This window comes from Bufo gargarizans, chromosome 8 (assembly GCF_014858855.1).
Source record: "Bufo gargarizans isolate SCDJY-AF-19 chromosome 8, ASM1485885v1, whole genome shotgun sequence".
Classification (NCBI taxonomy): domain Eukaryota; kingdom Metazoa; phylum Chordata; class Amphibia; order Anura; family Bufonidae; genus Bufo; species Bufo gargarizans.
In genome coordinates, this window is record NC_058087.1 from 174,372,162 (window position 1) to 174,391,219 (window position 19,058).

The 19,058-nt window shown below is 45.1% G+C and overlaps 2 protein-coding genes across 2 annotated transcripts in view; one reads left to right on the top strand and one right to left on the bottom strand.

The window, feature by feature from the left end:
- Positions 1–9,289, bottom strand: part of GPR146 (G protein-coupled receptor 146) — a 58,052-nt gene extending 48,763 nt beyond the window's left edge. Inside the window, exon 1 of the mRNA XM_044303944.1 lies at positions 8,735–9,289. The gene's annotated coding sequence lies outside the window, so the exon portion shown is untranslated. The remainder of the gene's footprint in view (positions 1–8,734) is intronic.
- Positions 1–19,058, top strand: part of C8H7orf50 (chromosome 8 C7orf50 homolog) — a 237,390-nt gene that overhangs the window by 172,322 nt on the left and 46,010 nt on the right. The gene's annotated exons all lie outside the window — the stretch shown is intronic.

Genomic DNA, 19,058 nt, shown 5'->3' on the forward strand with positions numbered 1-19,058 from the left:
CTATCCATTCACCCAACATTTTGTGTCAGCATTTACTTGATGACTAGATTCTCGTGTACGCTAACAAATTATAGTCTGGTCCCACATTCTTTGTTACCTACAATCCTGTTCCTTTATCATCCACCCTACTACCCATCAATCCACCCACACACACCCAACCATCCATCCTAAAACTAACGTAGGAGGTAAGAACTTTTTTGTGCAGTAATTTGTTTCAAGATTATCTTCTTTTGCCCATTGTCTAACAGGTTTTTGTCTGGCCCCATGTTCTTGGTAGCAAAGAATCCTGTATCGTCCAACCAGCTGCCCATCCATCCAACTACACACCCATCCATTCACCAAACCAACCAACCAATCATCTCACTACAAATGTAGAAGGAAGAAACCTTTTTGGTCAGGGGTTTATTTCTAGACTATGATCTTGAGTACACTGTCTAAACAAATTCTAGTCTGGTCCTTCATTTTTGGTTTGCTAGGATCCTACCAGCTTGAGGTACAGTATACATAATAATCTAGTAATTGTTCCCATACCTCCACGCTGCAGGCTATAAAATGGTCCATCTGTATAAATATATACGTTGTCCAAAATGATGGATGATGTTCTACATGCTGATAATAAGTAATGGCTTGGTGATCATTTCGCTCTTCCGTAGTACACGTAAATGGAGGGCTTTGGTGCGATTGTGAAGCGAAATCCCTTGTGTTTCACAAATCAGTTTTCTTTTGCAATTAACCTCAGCGTAAATTCCAGTACATTTTTTATGAACTTTATATGTTTAAGAATGATTTTCTTTGGAAAACCCTCAAGTTTCAATGTTTGACTTTTCCCCTGGCTTCCACTCAAGATGCATGAGCAAGCACAGATCACGTAGAGTAAAATTCAGAATTCCTCCTAAATTAATACAAGACGTGAGGGAAGACTTCGAAAACGTTATGTACAAAAGTGGTGCTGACAAATCAAATTCCAAAATATTATTTTTTTAAAAGAAATTAAGTGATTGGCTGTTCCTCCAGTTGGCTAGTTTTTTAATAAATATTGCCTAAATGTAGCATCCATATTTTGGGCATTACCCATCAAAACAGTTTTATAAAAAAAAAAAAAAAAAAAAGGGCATTCTTGTCATTAACAATCATAGTTTTATTTTTTATTTTTTTCCTATCACCATTTACAAAATGTAATTTTAAAGGGGTGGCTTGTTAAGGACCCCCGACTGAAAGGGCTAGCTGCTAGCATAGAGTGGCTCTGGTAGATACAGGTCATCTTAATTAGTCGGATGCTCGCTTGAATGGCCAGCATGGAAGACAATTTAGAGAGGTATGGGCTGCCAAAGGGTTCCTACAGTGATTACAACTGAGGATTTTCAGAAGTTGGATCCACAAGATCTACTGCTCACCTGAACAGCTTTAGGCTACTTTCACACCAGCGTTTTTGCTGGATCCATCATGGATTAGCAAAAACACTTCCGTCACGATAATACAACAGTGTGCATCCGTTACGAACGCATCCAGTTGTATTATCTCTAAAATAGCCAAGACGGATCCGTCATGAACACCACTGAAAGTCAATGGGGGGACGGATCAGTTTTCTATTGAGTCCGAGAAAACGGATCCATCCCCATTGACTTACATTTTGAGTCATGACGGATCCGACGTCGCGGACAAAAAAGCAGCGTTATTCTGTCCGCGCTGGGAATGCAACCAAACGGAACAGAATGCATTTTGGTGCAGTCCGTTTTGTTCAGTTTAGTTTTGTCCCCATTGACATTGAGAGGGGGCAAAACAAGTGTTTTTCCCCGCTATTGAGATCCTATGACAAAAAGGGAAAGCGCAGATTTGAAAGTAGCCTTACATTTTAAGAGGTTATAGTCGGCTCCTTTAATTCTGCTTACAATGCAGAACAAGGCCACCTGATTCTATTCAGTTAAGGGAAGCCACACCCCTTTTCTGCTAGGCCATTATTTTTGTGGGACAAGTCACAAAAAGCATCTAAAACACGTAATAAATTAGTTGCATAGCGTGTATGCCAGTTTGTTGTGCCAGAGGGGGTGGTGGATGACACAAGGAGAACTTCAAACAGAGAATCCCTGTAAACTCAAGCCTGGCTCATTGTTTTTTTTTCCTTAGCATTTTTTCCATATCCAATCCGCATTTTTTGCAGATCCGATTCGGACCCATTGATTTCTGGGGGCAGCAAAAAATGCGGACAGTTCTCCGTGTGCTGTGTGCATCCGTATGTCCGTTAAGGGTACTTTCACACTAGCGTTTTTCTTTTCCGGCACGGAGTTCCGTCAAAAGGGCTCAATGCCGGAAAAGAACTGATCAGTTTTATCCCCATGCATTCTGAATGGAGAGTAATCCGTTCAGGATGTCTTCAGTTCAGTCTTTTTGACTGATCAGGCAAAAGATAAAACTGCAGCATGCTACGGTTTTAGGCTACTTTCACACTAGCGGCAGGACGGATCCGACAGGCTGTTCACCCTGTCAGATCCGTCCTGCCGCTATTTTGCCGTGCCGCCAGACTGCCAATTTGTCCTCATTGACTATAATGGGGACGGGGGCGAAGCTCAGGCACAGCACGGCAGTTCGCGGTGAGAGGCTGCCGGACTAAAAAGTCGGACATGCAGTACTTTTAGTCCGGCGGCCTCTCACCGCGCAGTGCTGTGCTGCGCTGGAGCTCCGCCCCGTCCCCATTATAGTCAATGGGGACGGAGTGGCAGTCCAGTGGCACGGCAAAATAGCATCAGGATGGATCCGACAGGGTGAACAGCCTGTCGGATCCGTCCTGCCACTAGTGTGAAAGTAGCCTTATCTCCGGCCCCAAAAAAATTAACACTTGCCTGAATGCCAGATCCGTCATTTTTTACCATAGGAATGTATTAGTGCCGTATTCAAAATACTGGAATGCCGGATCCGTCCTTCTGGTCTGCGCAGACCGAAAAAAAAACCTGAAAAAAATATAAATGCTGGATCCGTTTTGCTGGATGACACCGGAAAGACGGATCCGGCATTTCAATGCATTTTTCTTACAAATGCCATCAGTTGGCATACGTTTTGCCGGATCACTCTGCCGCAAGTGTAAGTAGCTTAACATAGAACAAGTCCTATAGAAGTGACAACCAAAAAAATGACGGCGTGCACATGGCCGGTATTCGTGTTTTGCGGATCGCAAAACGCATACGGTCGTGTGTATGAGGCCTAAAGGGAATAAACTAATATTGCTTACGTTTGTCTTCCTTGTGTGCAATACGACTCGCACAATTTTCTGGGGGCTACCGTCTCGAGGTGGTCTTAGGCTTGAAGCATGAAGCCAGCTAAAACTTTAAAAGCCATTTGGTCACCGCTTGATTGGCTGTGGGAAATAAACCAATAGGTGGATGATGCGGAAATGGTTAACAAACTTACCACTCCTGCCATCATACCAAGTGGGCAGTAACGCTATGCCAACTGCATCAACAAAACGTGAGAATGCGGAACATGTTATGCGTCATGGCGGACTGTTTCGCCCCAGGGTTAGCAGAACGCTCACACGCTGGAAGGGTCTCATTCTATTACAAGCAAACATAAGAATGACGTCGCTCCATAAAGTGGTTGTAGAACATTCGCCGGATGCCCCAGATGTACAGTAACCGGTCCAGCATATGCTTGTGTACCGGAGGAAGCAGGTGTTGCTATGACGACACGAGAAGTGTGAAGACTTTAGGGAGCAATTTCCGATGGATTTTATTTCTCCTTTATGTTCTTGGAAGAGTTGTTGTTAAATGAGGCACATGAGGTTTCCATTCACTGGTTAATAATATATGATGTAAGACCTAATGCTGTTTTACTATACCAGAGCCAAGCTGAGCACGCCATCTTTAATCCAGTGATTTCCCGGCGTTGTCGGCAGGATTGCATGTTACTGTACGACTACACTAAGGCAGCTGAGGAATTCATGTCGCGTTCTTTCATGGGGACTGAGCAAACGCAAAATTCCCATAGTGATGGGGGGGGGGGGGGCAACAAATGGCCACATGTAATGATTATTCCCAGAGACAGGGCATCCGGTTCATGGATCTTCCCGCAGGGTTTGGACATGTTTTGAGTATGTAGACACAGTAAAAATTCCTTTAATATGGGAATAATGGGACTATAAGGACCGTGCACACGCCTCTAAATAATTGGGGTGCATCTGTGCCAGTCTGCATCCCAGATCATACGCTGGCAAATGCACATTTCAAGTAATAATCTGCGTCGGTTTCTTGGCATAGATTATAATAAATGTGCCGGGCCATGCATAGCCAGCCACTCACTGCCCTGATCCTCCAACTTTTTGGAAAAGTGGGAAGCAAAAAGTTGCAAAGCCTTACGCAAGGGGGGCATACGCCAAACTGCTACCTTTTGACACCAGTTTTCTGGCGTTACAGCGATATTTTTCTATACATTTTCCTAAAAGGGGTTGTCCTCAGAAAAGGTAATCAACATCAGATTGGCGGGGGTCCGACACCCGGCACCCCTGCTGATTAGCTGTTTGAGGAGACGGCGCGTCGCCCATCTCTCTTCCTGCTCTGCGGCTGCTTTGCCTTAGACATACAGCAGCGAATAGGAAGAGAGAAGGGAGACGGCACGTTCGCACAGCGCGCACCGTCTTCTCATACAGCTGATCGGCGGGGGTGCTGGGTGTTGGCCCCCGCAGATCTGATATTGATGACCTATCCTGAGGATGGATCATCAATATAAAAGAGCCCGGACAACCTCTTTAAGGTCCCTTTAGAAAGTGGGGAAGAAAGTGTTCCTTCCTGGCAATCGCCTGCTCGTCAGTGGAGAAGACCGCTGCTATTACATGCAGCAATCCCCTCCACGGTGTGGGGAGGAGGTATCACTAATGCCATTGCTCGTCCCCATACAGACTCATTTGCCGGTAGCAGAGCGTTTTCAGACAGAACTATCTGCTGCCGGCAAACAACGATTTAGGTGCCTTTACAAATGGTCCAATTAACTTGACAACCAAGCGTTTTGCTGGTTCATCTGGTCATCAGCATCACCTTTACAGATGATCTCGTTAGCAATTATCTGGCGATTATCTCAGCCTGTGTAAAGGGCCCTTTACACATTTTTATATACTTTTGCATGTACGATAACTCATATTTGAATTTCCTAGTCCATTGATGCCAAATTAAATGGGTTTTCTGGGGCATCCCCTTTGATAGACCATCAATGTTTGATCTGTGAGGACTTGACCTCTGGGACCAACATGAATGAACACAATGGGTTGTGGCTATCATGTGTTAACAGGATGCGCTACAGCACTAGGCACAAGCTCTCGTACTTGGGGTACTTTCACACTTGCGGCAGAGGATTCCGGCAGGCAGGATCCGTCAAAACGTATGCAAACTGATGGCATTTGTCAGACGGATCAGGATCCTGATCCGTATGACAAATGCATTGAAATGCCGGATCCGTCTCTCCAGTGTTATCCGGAAAAATGGGCATGCGCAGACCGCAAAAACGGATCAGTTTTGCCGGAACACTCGGGCCGGATCGGCATTAATTCATTTCAATGGGAAAAAATGCCTGATCCAGCAAGTGTTCCGGAATTTTGAACGGAGATAAAACCTTAGCATGCTGCGGTATAGGGGTGGGTGGTATAGGCGATATAGGCGATATGCGCTATAAATTTGTGCCACGATATGGATTTTGTGCATATCGCCTATATCGCCGGACTGCGATATGACCACGGAGCGGCAGTTCCGACCGGAGTCCCAGCACTGTAATGCACTGTAATGCACTGCACTGTTAGTTACCAGAGGGGGCTGATAAGAGGGAGAGGCTGGAGGGCGGATCAGAGGCTGGGGGGCTGATCAGAGACTGGGGGGCACATGAGGCTGGGGGGCTGATCAGAGGCTGGGGGGCACATGAGGCTGGGGGGCTGATCAGAGGCTGGGGGGCACATGAGAGGCTGGGGGCTGATCAGAGGCTGGAGGGCGAATCAGAGGCTGGGGGGCTGATCAGAGGCTGGGGGGCACATGAGAGGCTGGCTGCCATGGTCAGCTCCCTGCTGTTGTGTGCACAGGGCAGCAGAAAGAATGTAAAGTCCTATTCACCCTAATAGAGCTCTATTAGGGTGAATATGACAAGGGTTCTAGCCCTTAAGGGGGCTAATAGTTATTAAATAAAAAGTAAAAAAAAAGTTTAACCCCCCCCCCCCCCCAAATATAGAAAACAATATATCACGATATATATCACACATGCTTAAAATTATATCGCAAGATAGATTTTAGGCCATATCGCCCACCCCTACTGCGGTATTATCTCCGTCCTGAAAAGGCAAAAAGACTGAACTGAAGACATCCTGATGCATACTGAACGGATTGCTCTCCATTCAGAATGCATTAGGATAAAACTAATTAGTTATTTTCCGGTATTGAGCCCCTAGGACGGAACTCAATACCGGAAAAGAATAACGCTAGTGTCAAAGTACCCTTATACAAACGGATTCGAATGTTTAGGTCCCTTTATTGTGTTCATCAGTGGATTCTGGTGGTTGGACCTCCCCACCATAAGGATTGACTGTCGGTGTTAAGGATCTGAAGAACCCCTTTAAAGGCCTGTGTAAATGTGTATTCAGTGACTATTCCCATAGGCCTCCACATCTGAGCTGCATTTTTTGTGGAGGGCACACAGGCCCACTATTATGGGTCCACAAAAAAATAAAAAATCTGCGTGCTGTCCTCATCTGTATGCCCGTTCGGCAAATGATAGAACATGCCCTATTCTTGTCTGTAATGTGGAACAAGAATAGTCCTTTCTAGTGATGGAGTGAGAAAAATGTGGCGTGCGCACAGAAGGTATCCATATTTTGCGGATGTGTGGTTTTCGGACCAAAATATGGACATGTGGAAGAGGGCTTACAGTATGTTTTGCAAGGCCGTGTAATTTAAGAATGGAGGAACCGCTCCAGAGTATTTCTAGTGTAAGCATGTGTAACGCATTAGAATCTGGCAGCCTCTCAAAATGAATACAGCCTCTGAGAAATTTGGCCTTTTTTGTCTCCCCCCCCCCCCCCCCTCCATCTTCAACGCACTCTTACAATCACAAGGAGAGGACCTACTTGTCTTGCTGTTCCTTCCCATTCAAGGGAGGGCACGTAAAACCCCACACTGGTGACATTGAAAACCTGGTCAATGTGCATTCATGTCATCCGCCGTCCTCCCCACCCCCTGGAGCCTGAAACCCAAGCTATACACATACAGCCCAGTGCAAACAGCCCCGCTCACATTCTTCAAGCGGCTCCTTCGTTTTACCTGGAGATACAGGGAGCAAACTAAATAAAGTTACAAAAACTTACTACAACTCTCAAAAAGAGTTCAATATTTGTCCCCCCCCCCTTTCTATGAGCGGCACTTTTAATTGAAGTGAATAGCAAGTCTCTAGCGGTGATCACCCGTTGCACCAGTACGGCAGCAGTCTTTGGCGCGACTGTCTTGGTGTTCTGATTGGTGCAGACTTCACGTAAAGTCAGCGCCTATGCTGTTTTTCCCTTTCACCTTCGGACCCCCCCTCCCCTCCTCCCCCTTCAGGGCATTGATGCAAGACTTAGGTTAGAAATTATTTTCTTTCGAAAAGGATAGGCAAATACGCCGATGGTACAACAAGCCTTAGCGTGGCATGCCCGCTGAGAGGTATCATGGTGCTGATTGCACCGCAGCTGCAGTGCCCGGGAGGTTTCCTGAATATTCACTACATCCCGCTGCTCACATGGCTTTGCATGTTTGTTTTGGTTGCACATGTGACACGAGAGAGAGCAGTTACAGGGGCCAGTAGTAAATTCTAGAAATTCTACTCTCCGTTAGTGCTCATGCACACGAATGTACTTTGTTTCTGTGTCCGTTGCGTTTTGTTTTTTTGTGGATAGAGATGAGCGAACCTCTGTTTTAAGTTCGGCGTCTAAAGTTCGGATTTGGATTAGCGGAGAATCCCGATCTGGAACCGGATATGGATTCCGACTTCCGTTGTGGTCCGTGGTAGCGGAATCAATAATGGCCGATTATTGATTCCGCTACCACGGACCACAACGGAAGTCGGAATCCATATCCGGTTCCAGATCGGGATTCTCCGCTAACCGGAAGCCGAACTTTAGACGCCGAACTTAAAACAGAAGTTCGCTCATCTCTATTTGTGGACCATTCATTTCAAAGAGTCCGCAAAAAAAGGGAAGGTACTCTGTGTGCATTCCGTTTCCGTATGTCCATATTTACATTCCGCCAAAAAATAGAACATGTCCTATTATTGTCCGCATTACGGACAAGGATAGAACTGTTCTTTTAGGGGCCAACTGTTCACTTCCGCAAAATACGGAATGCACTAGGACGTCATCCGTATTTTTAGCGGACCCCAAAATACATACGGTCATGTGCATGAGCCCTTATACGAAGGTAAGTCTGCAGTGCTCCACTATTATCGGCACATTGACAGTGCATGACGGGTCCTGCATCGGAACCAGCATGGTCAACCACGTTACCATCTATTAGTTTAGTCGTACGTATCACACACGATTCGTCATTTAATTAAAATTGTAACGCAAGGGACGGTGACAGAACTGGCGTCCTATTCGGTGTCATCAGACACTTAAGGAATAGGGCTCCGAAGCTGACGAGGAAGGTGACGTCTCGCACCGACGAGTGTATTTTTTGATCCGTCACCTAGGAATATAGTGAACATCGCAGAACCCTGTTGACTCGCACACATTTTTGCCTACCTTTAAAGGCGGCCTCCTGGCACATGCAGCCTCTTGGAAGTGAATGGGTGCAGCTTCTGGTAAATGCCGATAGATCACCCATCCTGTAATTGTTTCACTGGATCCCATCCCATGGCTTCCTCCTTCTCGCCGTCTCCGGGAATGGGATGTGTTGCGGATGCAGCACTCGTTGGAAGTTTCACATCCCGGGCTGAAAAGAAGTCATCCCGAGCTCGGTCCCCACCGTTCTTGGCATGGACCTACGTGAGGAGAGACCGCCGAGCTGTTCTGTCTTCTGAAAGGAGACCAGCTTGTATTCTGACTTCCAAAAGTTCCACTTGTTTTTGTTGGAGGGGGAAGGGAGAGAGTGTCAGGCGAGCTGAGCAGAGATCTCTCCCTCTCTCTCAATCTGTGTCTCTCGGTCTCTCCCCCTGTGGGCCCCTTGCAGAGTGTTTTTATTGATTGCAATCACTGAAGGCTAGCTGGCTCTCTGAAGAAACACTGTGTAATGTGTTCTTTCCTGGCTTTCATTAAATGGAGTCAATGCACACTGGTCATGCTGACTGGCACCCTGCCTACGCTCTGTTGCTCCTCTCTCCATAGGGGTGGGGGAGTCCCATACACTCCTATTTTCATACAGAGGTGAAGCGAAGGAGGGGCGCTCTACTGGCCACAGTCTTCTTCTGCCTTTCTGGAGGAGCAGAGGTCTTGTGGTCAGACATGTTTCTGAGGGAAAGCAAATAGAGCCTGAAACCATTTACGTTTCGAGGCTTGGCACAGACCAATAAACCGTTACGTTCTGTATAAAGCTCTAACATATACCACAGCGCTCTACATGGAAGGTATCCGTCACATCCGTCTCTGTCTGCAGTGGGATCCTTCAGTTATCTCAAATATAGTCTCCGAAGGACAAACTAAATTGCGACTCGGGAGAAGAAAATGAAGTGTACGGTGGCCGTCTCTGTATGACGCTACAGAATATGTTAACGATGTATAACCAAGGTCATGGAGATGTTGCCCTGGTTTGATTAACCAATACTGCTGTATTATTGCTCCAGAGCAGCAATCTTGACAATCTGTAGATCATAAGCGACTCCGCAATCTATACTTTAAAATTTTGGGAAATTCCGTGTTTGCTCGGTAGGTTGCTGGTACAGTTCATACCTTACGCTAGGTAATCTGGCAGTCTCTTTCGGTATAAAATGCTGTAATTCGGATGGACCACTGCATGCAGCGATATATGTCCGTCTGAGACCCGACATTTAAGCGGGAAAGCGGCCAGATCTCATTATACTCAATGGGGATCCGGCAGTATAATGGCAGTGCTGGATATGGTGAAATCCGTCAGGTTGTTCTCTGACGGATTTCATAACGCAGGTGTGAACATACCCTTATGATTTGTTTTGTAAAGGGTCTTTCTGGACTGGAAACTTGAAAGGCCGCCTCTTTTTAATGAATAAGACAGTGAAGCGTTCTACAGTATTTTTGCTATCGGAGAGCTCTGGAAACCTGGGCAGGAACAAGCAACTGAAGTGAAAATAGAGCTGAAAGGGATCTGATCGCCAGGGTCCACCCATCAACTTTTTAGGAGCAGCTCCGGCACCAGAAATACATAGGTCCATCCACTTTGTAGTGGACTGAGCTGGTTACGTTGAAGTGAATGGGAGCAGCGCTGCAGTAACCAACTTTGTCCACTACACAACAGATGGCGCTGTGTAGTTCTGAATATGCTTGTAAACAGCCGATTATTGGGAGTGCTGGTTGTTGGAACCCTACTAATCAGATATTGATGGTCTATCCTGAGGATAGGTCATCAGTATAAAAGGAGTGGACAACCCCTTTAAGGTGGCCTTACACATTAGATTCATGTGCACTGAACTGGTCAACTAATGTGCATATGAGGGTGACCCGACTTTCCCCTGATGGGGGTAGGAGAACGATTAGGCTGTGGGATTTAAACATGCCTGATATTTTGTTCTCAGGGAAAGGAGGTGTCTGGCCCATTCCAGACAGATGCATGCTCGGCCAAGCATGCATGTGTATGGGGAGATCGGGAGGAGAAGCTGTTGGCCAGTTTTAGATTAGATCTGTTGCCTAGAAGGGTATGCTACAAACAACAGGTGACTACTCTGGATCTCGGTGGACACACGTCTAGTCATCTGCCTGCAACTTTTTGAACCCTGGAAAGATGGCTGCCACTACCTCGCCTGGACGAATGCAGATAAATATTTCCATTTCATTGTGGCTCATGGCTCCTACCATTATCCCGCATTTGCCTAATGCCCTGTTTATGTCAGTTATTATTATGTTGAATAAATACATATGTTTTGTATTATAATATTTTAACACGCATGAACCAATCTAACCGCTATTAAGTTAATCCCGTTCATGAGTTTGCGGTTTTATTTTAATGGAGCCTTTAAAAATAAGGGGATACATATTTTGTTTCACTCTCAAGCTGGCACGGTTCCCGTCAAGCCAGATTCTGGTGGTTTAGATCATGTATGGCAGTCTTTTGTCCTGATTGACACGGCTGAACCCTTTCAGGACGTTGTCATGTGATTTAGTGATGTCCTCAAACAGACAGATTGATGGTAAAATGATTTACCGATATGTTGGCATCCGATCTGGCAAGATTGTTTCTGAGACTGGTTTCATGTGCCGCAAAAACCCAGAAGCCCTATGAATCTACAGAACCAATCGGTTCTATGGTGATCTATGTACTGTCCATCAGGACCACTGGTGCTGTGGGTGTTGCAGACATCATGTCCACGCTAAGATGTGGTCATGATACTTCAGGGTGAAACCAGCATGTACACACACAAAGATTTGGGCCTAATCAGCTTAAAGGGGTTGTCCCACAAGAAATATTCTATAGTTTTCAAACCAGCACCTGGATCTGAATACTTTTGTAATTGCATGTAATAAAAAATGTATTTTAATGAAATCTGTCTAGCGCCACCTGCTGTTTGCTCTTTTTCTAATTTGTATGTCCACCTCTCTGGGATGGAAGCATATGCTCTGTTCCATGCTGCAACTGCCACTAGCTGTAGCAGAAAGGACACAACCCCTAAGCTGAGAGCTTGAAACAAATCTAGCAGAACAATTGTAGCAATGAATGGGGAGATCTCTGGATCCATGTGAGGTACAGGGCTGGTTCTAGATTCGTTAGAAAGAGATTGTCATGTACCAGATTATGTATGATTTTCATTTTTTAATATCCTTATATGTATCATCATAGTTCATCATAGACCGTAACACTTAGGGTACTTTCACACTTCCGTCAAAGTTTTCCGGTATTGAGTTCCGTCCTAGAGGCTCAATACCGGAAAAAAACTGATCAGTTTTATCCTAAGGCATTCTGAATTAAAAGCAATCCGTTCAGGATGCATCAGGATGTCTTCAGTTCAGTCCTTTTACGGTATTTGGACGGAGTAAAAACCGCAGCCTGCTTCATTTTTCTTTCCGGCCAAAAATCCTGAACACTTGCCAGAATGCCGGATCCAGCCTTTTTTTCCATTGGAATGTATTAGTGCATTAAAATTGCCGCATTGATGGATTCGCATGCGCAGACCTTTAAAAATGTAAAAAAATAAATACCGGATCAGTTTCCATCTTAAAGGGGTATTTAAGCCAAATAAAAAAGGGTTGCAGATACAAAAGATGTATACATCAGCAGGAACCCAGGCACAGCCGAATAAGCAGCAATGGGGGATCGGTGAGATTTTTTTTTACACCACTTTGCTATATTGATATGTGCAGCCGACGGCCATGTTTCCCAAAGGTCTCACTTGAACGGTGAGACCTTTGGTATCTCCAATGTGAAAAAAACAACCGAGAGTATGGTGTTCCAAAAATCCAATATCTTTTTCCCGAATATCTGTTGTTGGAGGACAGTTGGGAGGTCCTCAAACACAAGAGATCCTTGGTTGATCCTGGCAAAATTTGATTTCTGCAATTTTGAGTGGCATGAGATTCTTGCCCCCTACAGGCTCTCCACAGGCACCTACCATTCTTATGAATACAGACCACCAAACATAAACTTGTTAGTTAAAAAAGTTTTTTTTTTTCCTTCTTGCATGTGTGACAGAAGAGGACACAACTCAACATGTTTTTGAAGTTACCTTTTCATAGGGGATGTTACCAGGAGAGGTCCTTTACATGAGACTATCGTATAACTTTTGGCTCCAGTGATGCATTACAGGAGTCTTTCTGGCATATTTTCCTAGCAGAATACAGGAAAACTAAGAAAGTGCCGGCTTCTTCTCATCGTTCAAGAACCTCTGTTTCCAAGTCTGAGGCCTTTGTTTAAAATTGTATTATTCTGAAAGTCCCCAAAGATATCTGGGTCGGCTTGACATGAATTATTGCTTTTTCTATGCTTGGTTAAGCTTTATTTGTGGAAGGTCGCTTGCTCTTAAGGAAAAAAAAAATAAGTGAAAGGAAATTCCCACTTTACTGAAGATAAAACAAAAGGTCTTATAGCAAGACGAAGATAGTCATCAACAGTCTACAGAAATAAAGACCCTATTCAATGTCCGCTGTCTTACATCTTCAAGTTCAATAAACTAAAGAAAATGTGCAGAGATGTTCTCCCCGTGGGTGTAAGGCTTTCCTCTAGGCACTCTGGTTTTTCTCCATGATCCAGTCTCACTAAAGTACAGATGGTTAGTGGAGTATTGACCTACCTTAAAGTAGCCCATGGACATACCCCCTACATACTGTGTATGGGGGCCTTCCAACTGTTCCCTGATAGTAGATGTTGAGGGAAATGAAGATCCACCATGCTGCATTTCACATGCTTTCTTACCGTGGCATCTTTGTTGAGTCGGGAGTTTGTTTCTCTTGGTCGAATGAACGATGATGCATATAAACACAGGTTGGACGTAGGTCTCATGTGAACAGAACTTAATGTTCATGACTAGTGATGAGCGAACTTCTGTTTTAAGTTCGACGTCTAAAGTTCGGCTTCCGGTTAGCGGAGAATCCCGATATGGTTCCCGATATGGATTCCGACTTCCGTTGTGGTCCGTGGTAGCGGAATCAATAATCGGCCATTATTGATTCCGCTACCACGGACCACAACGGAAGTCGGAATCCATATCGGGAACCATATCGGGATTCTCCGCTAACCGGAAGCCGAACTTTAGACGCCGAACTTAAAACAGAAGTTCGCTCATCACTATTCATGACCACTTTAAGGGAGTTATCTGCAAGTAAAATATTGAGAACCTTATCTCAGGATAGGTCATCAGTATCTCATTGGTGGGAGTCCGACTCCTGGCACTCCCACTGATCAGCTGCTTGGAGAGGCCTTGGCGCTCTCCCTAGGCCATGTGATGTCGCATTCATTGGTCACATGCCCTAGGCGCAGCTCAGTCCCATTCAAGTGAAGCTGCAATACCAAGCGCAACCACTATACAATGTACGGCGCTGTGCTTGGTATGCTGTGAGTTGGCCGCAGTGCTCACGAGAGCGCAGCAGCCTATTCAGACAGCTGATCGTATTCGGAACCCCACTGATCAGATGTTGATGATATCTAATCATCAATTTTCTACTTCTGGAAATCCATACTTTGCTCTGGGCTGATGAGGCCCAATAGACTGAAACAGATCTTTGCACATTGTCTGACAGGGTAAGCAATGTAAGTGGCACTTTTAGTTGTTCTAGGTTTGAACTATTTGCCCTCACATTGCCGAAATATTGTTGGCTTCTCTTTGGTCCTAGTGTTCTATTTACGGTACTCCTTTTTATAGATTACCGCAGGTTGCTTTCAGATTTCCTATCAACAAAATGTTGAGTTCTAGCGATGCAGATAATGGTGTTGCTTGAGATATATGATGAAACCTGAAAGATCAACCTACATTACATCCGTAACGTCTTCAGTAGAGTAGAAATCTGTAAAGCGCTGCGGAATAAAGTAGCGCTAAATATAAGTGCATTAAATAAATAAGTACCCAGGGTACTGAGTGGGGGAGGGTGCTGAGTGGGGGAGAGTGCACCAGCAAAATTTTAGATGAGCAGGCCATTATCCAACAGTTGGCCGGCCAGGACAGTGCTTTACAAGACCATCAGCTGAATACCAACAGCCCTTTATGGCAGCCTGTTTTTTTGTATATTGGCACAGTTTACACAGGCTGCAGTAAAACAGCTTGCACCAGCAGATCCTAAAGCTATGGGAAACTAGTAGTTTTTCGGCTCTCCATAGGTAAGATTACACTCCTCTAGGGCCAGGGACCAATGTAAACAGAGATATGCTGTCTGAAGTAGTGCAGACTATGTTGGTGCTATTCCTCCTCACTCATGCATTCAGTGCGTGAAAGAGATCTCTTCCTGGGGACGAGAGGCACAAAAGCCCCGTTCTTATTTAAATTTGTGGCATTGCAGAAACCAGATTGAGGTTTTCTCCTTTAGTTGATTATCCGGAAACTTTTGAGAAAATACAAAAACAATAGAAACACTTGTTCCCCAGTATTGATAATACGATGGAAGTAATAGGTTATTTGAACCCTGTGCGTTTACAGAAAGGACTTTCCCCCCCATCAATATGAAATCCCCTTGAGACGCCTCTTTCTGTTATCGGATTCTTCTTTTGAGAGGTTACAAGTTCTCCTTAGGCCTCCTGCACACGAACGTGTGCGCCCCGTGGTCGTGCTGCGGCCTGCAAAATGTGGGCCGCAATGCATGAACACTGTCCGTGGGGCAGCCGCAGCGGATCGCAGGCCCATTCACTTTAATGGTTCCGTGATCCGGCTGTTCCGCAAAAGATAGAACATGTCCTATCTTTTTGCGGAACGGAAGTACGGGACGAAACTCAAAGTGAATGGGTCCGCATCCGTGATGCGGAATGGCCATGGAACGGTGCCCGTGTATTGCAGATCCGGGCACGTTCGTGTGAAAGAGGCCTTATAGAGATCCAGCTGGTGTAGGGAGTCTTGCAGGCAATACTTCCTGCGAAAAGGTATGCAAATGAACTTTCATCAAGAAGGAAGAACACTATTGCCACCTACATGTAGGTAACTACCGGTAAGCCAATGTCTGACCCATTAAAGAGCTTTGGAACATGACTAGAGATATCTGCGAAAGCAGGGACATCTATCTGTAGATGGACCTTTCAGAGTTCTTGATCCTCGTCCGTAAAAAGCAAGAAACTGGTTGGCTGGGTGAGACATCTTTGACGCAGTGCTTGGAATGGGGTGTACTGGTTCTTCCCTCAGGAAGAAAGCTAATTTGCATATTATGTTTCAAGAAATGATAGGTGACAAGCAATATATGGCCACCCATCTTTCCCAGACTTTTGTATGGCCAGTTTAATGTAGTCTTCATGCACATGATTGTGTCCGTGTTTTGGTTAGCAAACCATGGATCAGCAAAATATGGATACCTTTGTGCATTACGCATTTTTCTCACTGTCCTCAATAGAAGGAACTATTCTCATCTACAATACAAACCAGAATAAGACATATTCTATAATTTGCGGAACAGTCACATGGATCAGCAAAAAAATACAGATGTCGGCATGGCCCATAGGAACGAATAGGTCAGTGTGCTATTCGCAAAAAATGCAGACAGCACATTGGCGAGCAATACAGTTGTGTGCATGAGGCCTGTGGATGTATCACTACAGGAAAACTTGATCCCTCACTCTGTTCTGCGTAATCTGGAGTGCCAGTGCAGGACGTGCCAAAGTCACATATACTTTGTATAATGCAAATTACTTTGATTTTATGTATCTAGGCTCAATGGAGAACAACATAGAAGATTTCGGTCTACTAGACCTTCAATATTGCAGGGCCCATGTGCTGAACGTTTAAGTCTACTGGACCATCCTCAGCAAATTGCTGAATGGCCCTGGTGGAACACGCGAGCCTGTTGTTCTACAAGGTCCATTCAGCAATTTGCTGATGAAGGTCTAGTAGACCGAAACGTCTGGCATATGGGCCCTACAATTTAGATGGCCTAGTAGACCGGGCATGTGGGCCCTACAATGATGAAGGTCTAATAGATCTAAATGTCCAGCATATGGGCCTTTCAGTGATAAAGATCTAGTAAAACGAAATATCTAGTATATGGGCCCTACAATGATTAATGTCTAGTAGACAAAATGTCTGGAATATGGGACCTACAATGATGATGGTTTAGAAGACCAAAATGTGCAGCATATGGGCTTTACAATCATGAAGGTCTAGTAAATAAAAAGTCTGGAAAATGGGCCCTACAATGATGAAGGTCTTGTAGACCAAAATGTCCAGTATATGGGCCTTACAATCATGAAGGTCTAATAGAGTGAAATGTTGAGAATATAGGTCCTACCACATGGATGTCAAACTCATGGCCCTCCAGATGTTGCAAAACTACAACTCCCATCATTCCCTGATAGCTGTAGTATGCCCAGGCATGATGGGAGTTGTAGTTTTGCAACAGCTGGAGGGCCACGAGTTTGACATCCCTGTCCTACCATGATGAAGTTCTGGTAGACCAAAACGTCTGGTATATGGGCCCTACAATAATGAAGGTTTATAGACCGAAATGTCCGGAATATGGGCTTTACAATGATGAAGTTCTAGTAGACCAAACCGTCTGGCATATGGGCCCTACAATGCACTATTTTCTATGTTTTTCTTTATTGAGCCTGGATAATAAAATCAAAGTGACTTGCCTTATATAAACTAGATTATCTTTTTAATGAATTGTATTACGGAGGAGTTGCCATTTAGAACTTCCAGAAACAGAATGCAATTACAGAAATCTTGCGTGTAGGATTTCTTGGCTCTTAGCTGTGATTGTCCCTATTTTAATCCATTAAAGAGGACCTGTCACCACTCCTGACATGCCTGTTTTAATAGCTTTATTCCCCGTGTAATAACAATTCTGGAGCCTCTATTCTTATGGCTCTAGGTTGTGCCATTCCTTTATTTTTTCTACTAGAAGTTATGAATGAATTGCTATTAGCCTTCAGTAAGGGTACAGAGGGGAGGTAAGTTAACCAGTTTAGGGGGGGGGGTGTACCTGCACAGACTGACTATATCCAATCAGTGTTGCCATTTTTAGACTGTGCAGGTACACCCCCCAACTTGTTACCTCCCCTCTGTACCCTTACTGAAGCCTACTAGCAATTCATTCATAACTTCTAGTAGAAATAATAGAGGGACGGAACAACATAGAGCCATAAGAATAGATGTTCGAGAATTGTTATTACATGGGGAATGCATGAAGCTATTAAAACAGACATGTCGGGAGCGGTGAAAGGTCCTCTTTAAAGGGGTTCATTATAGACAATTGCTAGGCTTTACCACCAGTGACCAGTCGGGGGGGGGGGGGGGGGGGGGGGTCCGACTGCCTTTTTTTGGGGGCTGCCAGATGAATGGTCTCTGATTATAATGGCAGTCGCTGCAAAGAGGCAGGCAGGAGGTATAGTAGCAGCGTGTTTTCTAGAATTGGTTGGGGGGGTCACATTTGAGTTTAAAAGAGCAAGTTTTGGATCTGCAAGTAATTTAAAGGCATTGTCTAGCACTGGACAAAAAGAACCCCCCATCGTGAAACGGGGCCACTGTTGTCCATAGGCTGTATCTGGTATCGCAGCTTATCCTCATTTACTTCAATGGGAGTTAGCTGTAATGCCGGCCATCGCCCCTGTAGACAAAAAATCTGATGTTCTTTTTTATCTTCTGGGTGGAGTTCATCATCTGAAGTTTGCCACGAAATTAGCAATGCTAGGATTAGAAAAACAAAAATTAGCTTTTTTTCTTCTTCTCAGAAATGGTGCCACTCTTGTCATGGGCTGTATCTGGTATTGCAGCTTAGCCCCCATGACATAAAAGGCTCTGAGCTGCAATACCAGACACATCCCATGGATAAAGGTGGCTTTTTTTTCTTGGGGGGGGAGAAACATGTTGTATTTTTCACCCTATAAAACGTGGGGGAAAATATCAGGGTGTTTTATGGAGTGAATACTGATGTGCGCTGCCATTATGGAAGCGCACATTAATACAGGAGGACCGGGAAGTAGTGAATGCAGCGCTCCCCATGCGGGCTCTAAACTCGCTGCTTCCTGGTCTTCTCCTGCAGCGCTCCGCATGCTATGCTGTGACATCAGCGCACTCTCTGACCTTACACTGTGCCACGTCGCAGTGTGGCAGGAAGAGAGCTTGATCTCAGGAGCGGCAGTGTCCGGAGCAGGAGAGGTGCAGAGTTTGTCTGCTATGAGTTCTGATTAACATAGGGGTCTTATCTGAGCTCTGAATGGGGGTCTTATTCACATTGGGCCTCTGATCTGAGGTCTGATTGGGGGTCATTCACATTGGGGGTCTGATCTGAGGTCTGATTGGGGGTCATTCACATAGGG